This window comes from Gymnoscopelus microlampas, assembly GCF_963454915.1.
Source record: "Gymnoscopelus microlampas genome assembly, chromosome: 9".
Lineage (NCBI taxonomy): Eukaryota > Metazoa > Chordata > Actinopteri > Myctophiformes > Myctophidae > Gymnoscopelus > Gymnoscopelus microlampas.
In genome coordinates this window covers 1,492,106-1,498,105 of record NC_139946.1, presented here as the reverse complement: position 1 = coordinate 1,498,105, position 6,000 = coordinate 1,492,106, and the positions used below count along the sequence as shown (strand labels likewise).

Sequence of the window (6,000 nt, the reverse complement as noted above, 5' to 3'; positions counted from 1 at the left end):
TTTCTTTCTTTCTTTCTTTCTTTCTTTCTTTCTTTCTTTCTTTCTTTCTTTCTTTCTTTCTTTCTTTCTTCAGTGACATTTACATATCTCCTCCACCAGGGGGCGAAAGGCAACAAGGCAACAACAGGGTATGGATCCCTTACTGCGCATGCGTGTCATACTTTGACCCGGAAATAAAGGCGTGTGTGGATTTTTTTCCCACAGTGGAGAAACCTTATTTTTAACTCTATGGGAGAAACAGGAGGAGAAACAAAGAGCGGCTGAAAAAACGTCTCCGAATAAACAGTGAAAACGCGTCAAATGGAGTCTGTTACAGCAGCAGGGTTACTGAATAATAAGAATATATAATATATTACTAAATGTTACAGCAGTAGGGTTACTAAATAATAATAATACTAATAATATAATATAACATTTTACTGAATGAACATTGTCAATAAGTCCAAACGTCCGTGGATGAAGGTAAGCCAAGCCACATCAAATCTACAATATTGTATTTCTATAATTACATATAAGCCTGTTGGACTAATAGGCTCTATTCACAGCAGCCATATTATGAAGACATTCACAGGTGTTACCAATGATACTAATGAAGGCTCTGTTCCATTCTGGTCAAACAGAGTCAGGGTGCTGATATTGTGCATGTTGGCCCACTGGAAACACTCTGCTACACCAGTGGGTCTACAGTTGGGGTCCAGGGACCCTCATGGGCTTCCAAATGGCCCCTTACAGGTGTGTAACTCTGAGAGTGTATAAATGGAACCAAATGGACCCGTAAGGGTCCATTTGGTTCCATTTGTACACTCTCAGAGTTGTGGGGGTCGTGGAAACCACTGTGCTAGACTAAATGGAACAGAGCCTTCATTAGTATCATTGGTAACACCTGGGAAGGAAGTGGTAATATGGCTGCTGTGCATAGAGCCTATTGGGCTGAATACCAAAACCCTCGCCCCAAAACACAGTCGCCCCGGGACAAATCCTGCGGGATTCACTTGGTATTCGTAAACGTAACCTATACCCAGCGTTGTAATGTAACTAAGTATATTTACTCAAGTACTGTACTTTTGAGGTGTTTTTTACTTTACTGGAGTATTTCCCATTTTCAGTGCTTAATTACTTCTCCATTACCTCAGAGGCAAATATTGCACAACAGTTATTAGAAACCTTTAGTTACTACGGTAGTTACTTTGTAGATTTGGATTATTAGCCCTATATCAGCCCTATATACATTTTGGCCGTTTGAAAATAGCAGATTACAAGCTACAAGTTTCTGCATAATGAGTACTTTTACTTTTGGTACTTTAAGTACATTTTGATACCAATACTTGTACTTTTACTCAAGTACATTTTTAATTCAGGACTTTTACTCAGATATATACGTGTTTTAGGGTGGTTAACTGTCTGAAAATACATGCCAACATGAATCCAACACGGGTGCATTTCGCCTTTCCGACATGTCGCCTTTCCGACGTTAACGAACCCTATACCTAACCCTAACCCTAACCGCACGCGGAAGCCACTAGTCGGAGTGGCGAGATGTCGGAGTGGAAGGAGCACCCCATCCAACACAACACTACACAATGATAGTGCTGTCAAACACGTCTATGAAGCTATGAAATCTATGAACAAGTTTAATCTGCAACACAGTTTTATACAATATGTAGTGGGGTTCCCTGCTTCATCTCTCTCAGCTAAGGGGTCCTTGGCCTGAAAAACGTTGAAGACCCCCGGACTTATCCATTTCCCTTAAAGGGACATACTACTGTTAATGTAATGTTGTTGAAATGTTCCCAGGGAACGTCATGTTGTGTTCACTCGCTACTTAAATTTGTGGAGGGAATTGATTGATTGATTGATTGAATACTTTATTAGAAGTTTACCCTCATATAAGCATTTTAAAAAATAAGAAAAACTAAATATGTACAGTATAAATAAGAAACTAAATATGTACAGTAAAAAGTTCGAAGGGGGGGTGTATAGGTTATGACTTCTACAGGGACCTGTTTAAAATTGCAGCCACCGGAAGGTACTCTTTTAGGGCAGTTTTGATAGGGGATTCCACATTTTGGTGGCATAGCAGGAGAACAAATTCAACCGCTTGTTTGTGGCAAATCTGGGTTTGACGTGATCAGTGGAGCTAGCCTGGCATTGGCCAGTCTGACAACATGGATTCACTCTCACGTTCCTCCCCGGTATCAGTCTGGACTTCGGCCCATAGGGAGCGAGTATGAGAAATCAGAAAATGATCGGGCCAATCAGTGACTGCGTTTCAACTGCTGTCCGACTGCTGTAAACTGCTGTCCTGCTGTTTACAGGGAAAAGCATCAAAATCCTTTGATTTCTCATACTTGCTCCCTATGGGCCGAAGTCCAGACTGATACCGGGGAGGAACGTTAGATGTTTTTGAAGTACTTTGACAGGTACATGGGTATCTTAACGTTGTGGTGTATCTTGAAGACCAGGCCCGTTGCAAGTTGCTGTACTCTGTCCTCTACCCTGAGCAATCCGACCCTAGAAAAGTGAACAGGGGTTAGATGAGTTGTAGGTGTAATCCCAAAAAGTAGCCTTACCATAATAGGATATATAAAGAGTGGAAACCTTTGTGTGAGAGAGAGAGAGAGAGAGAACCGTGTTATATAGACTTACTTGTTTGTTTCACATTATCTTTTGGATTCATGTTAATGTGTGTTTTCAGACATTTAACCATTTAAACCCTCAGTAAACTTGACCCTTGCCTCTGTACTTGGTCTGCTCTTGTTTTCCCTCTACACCAAACCTCTTTGCCGAAAATAGCCGATTTACAAGCTCACAAGTAGATTGGCTATTTTTGGCTAATGTTGTTGTTCAAGTGGTTAATGTAAAAAAGAAAATCCATCACACAAAGATTTGGCGGCGCCCTGGCCTGTAGTATCTCTGACGACCCCCTAGGGGTCCCGAACCCCATATGGAAGAACCCTGCTCTATGTGCATGTTCCTCCTTTTAACGGGTGCACAATGTCTATATTTTGGTGTGCAGATTTCTTTTTTTTTAACTTTCAATCCAGCACCCAGCCTAGGCTAGTAAAGGTACTTTGGGATGTGCGTGCCTTTAGGCTTTTACTCATCTTGAGGTCATTTTTTTTTTTTTTATCCCATGATCTTGTAACCAATTTTTTCACCAGTGCCAATTGTCTAAGTAATCCTGGGCGCTACACTCCCTCTGCCAGCTTAGGGAGAGCCTAGAGCCGAGCTCATGCCTCATTCAATGCATGAGAGCTAGCAAGCCGCTTCTTATCACCTGACAGAGGGGGCATTTCCCTGGTTAGACGTAGGGGGTCATTTTGATGTCTACTCTAGATTTCGTGTACCCCCCAGATCATATTTACAAGTTGCTTGAATCAGAGTTTAGATATTTGATATCCACTGTAACTTCACACTCCATTTGAACCACGTTAGATTCATTGAAAACACGTACACATCCTTTGATATATATTGATATTGTCCTTCTAATGTGTGAAGTGGGCATGTTTTTTCAATAAACGTTCTTCATTACTTAATAAATCGTATTTATTTTCATTGCTTAACTGTAAAAAAAAAAAAAAAAAAAAAAAGGCCCTCTCGTGGATTGGAAGGACAATATCAGCCACCAGAACCAGGCACATGTGTTTGATAACAATGCCTCTGCTTGCAGCTTGACACTCACCTTGTCTTCTACAGTCCAGGGAATATTTCGGATATTTGAAAATAGCTGATCTACAAGCTCACTAGGAGTCGCGATGTGACGTGTTGTGAGCTTGTAGATCAGCTATTTTCTTTTCTTTTTTGGGCGAGTTATTTTTTAGACCACACAAATCTGGTACAACAAAGTTGTTTGGTACTGGTACGGGGACAAAATAGTTTTAGATGGGGGGGGTTCCGTTGACAAATGCATATTCATTTGGGGGTCCTTGACTATGAAAATGTTTGAGAACCACTGGTTTAAACAACATTTTAGGAAGCAAGCCCAAATAAGCAACCACACTTTAGAAATAAGCAACAAACGAAAAACGGAATATTTTCAAACAACTTTACAGAAAAACAAGCCCAAAGTCACTTATAATAAGGAGAACTGGCAACACTGCTGGCATGGCTACGTGAGTAATCTGATGTAAATGTTGGATTTTACACGTTTGTTTCTTTCCTGCTATCCAAACAGGACACGGGGGGGCCTGCACATCGGCTGTCAATAAGGACATCGTACATAGCCAGACCTCGGCCGTCTCTTCAAACTGATGTCATCTTGCCAGACTGACAGTTCAGCAATGAATGAGAACCAAATAAGAGGTAAAAACAAAGACAGCTTCCTTGGTGGATATCTATTTGCTTTGCAGGTGGCAGGTCTGTGTGCATGCATGTAGGGCTGGGTATCGTTAAAACAATGTTGATCTACAGATTCAATACTTTGATTTAGATAACGGTTCCTGTACGATAGTATTATTATTATCATTATCGTCATTATTATTATTATTATTATTTTCGATACAATTCTTTTAAATCCTTTGTTTCCCCCCCCTGTTTTGAAAGCAGTTTCAAATATCAGCTACGGCACAAATGTAACCTACTTTATTTAATTTAACACAAGTTGAAGTTGTCTGTGTACAAACAAATGAAATGAATGTAGAATAAATAAACAAAATTGTGCAAACAGTTTATAGGGCAAAAATGTAAAGTCGCTTCATACTATGGGCAAGGCTTGACTCAAATGTTCTTCAGAAAAATCAGCATGTCTGTTTTCTAAGGCAGGCAACAGACAAGCCTGCTCCTGGACAGTGGTGGAGTACTCAAATTCTTTAGTAAGAGTATCAATACTGCAATAGAAATATTGTTACGAGTAAAAGTCCATAGAATTCAAAATTTACTTGATTAAAAGTACAAAAGTATTGGCATCAAAATCTACTGAAAGTACCAACAGTAAAAAGTACAAACATGTTTGAAAATAGCAGATCTACAAGCTCACAATGTGAGCATGTCGGAATGGTATTTTTCCGGGCCTTGTGATTGGGCTCTACCGAGTGAAGACCCACCCTTGCTGCCATTCCAGCCAATAGGCTCTATGCACAGCAGCCATATTCGAAATAAATTGGGCCTCTTCTTACTTCCTTCACAGGTGTTTCAATGATACTAATGAAGGCTCTGTTCTGGTCACTAGAAACACTCCATTTTGTTTCCCAAATGGCCCCTTATGGTGGGTGTGTAACTCTGAGAGTTATGGGGGTCCTTGAAAATAAGACAACCACTGTGCTACACTAAATGGAACAGAGCCTTAATTAGTATCATTGGTAACACTTGTGAAGGAAGTAAGGAAGGGGCCCAATTCATTCCCAATATGGCTGCTGTGCATAGAGCCTATAGCACAAATTCTAAGCTGGTGGATTTGAATTAGCTGAAATAGTGGCTTCAAAACGGGTCTGTACAGCTTTCTTTTAAAAATGATGATTTTGAAAATTGATTTGACAAAGGTTATGGAGCTAGCAAGCCTGAGGTCCAATGGTTGCATTGTGCTGAGAAAGAGGCGGAGATCTGCTTCTACTCCAAGGCGAGATCGGAGATCTATTTCATTTTTTTTATTAATGTCACTGCCGACAATCACGAACAAAAAACGAGACTTAAATGGAAGGGTGCGCACGTACATTTTAACACAGTTCCATGATATGTGGCCAACATTTCTATGGTTAAAGGAGAATTCCAGTCATTTTAGATGTTTGCTTTCATGTGTCGCTAATCACTCACCAACATACAAAGGGCCGTTGAATTTTTCCAGAGAAGCCCCTGTTGTCCATTGTAGAGACCCCTTCCACTGGCATAATGGAGTAATGCGGATAAACAAAAATCGCCTATTTTAGCAGCTCCAAAGTTTGTTTTCCACTAATCCTCATTATGCAGTATACTGACACTCAAACATGCACTGAATGTCCCTTATGAGCTGCCGTTCACGACATGGAGCTGGTTGCTTGTTTCTCTCACAGAATCTGGCAACACCGA

At 40.5% G+C, this 6,000-nt stretch overlaps 1 protein-coding gene across 1 annotated transcript in view; it reads left to right on the top strand.

The window, feature by feature from the left end:
- The first annotated feature begins 245 nt into the window (after positions 1-245).
- Positions 246-6,000, top strand: part of LOC311051725 (uncharacterized protein) — a 76,133-nt gene continuing 70,378 nt past the window's right edge. Inside the window, exon 1 of the mRNA XM_084066335.1 lies at positions 246-462. The gene's annotated coding sequence lies outside the window, so the exon portion shown is untranslated. The remainder of the gene's footprint in view (positions 463-6,000) is intronic.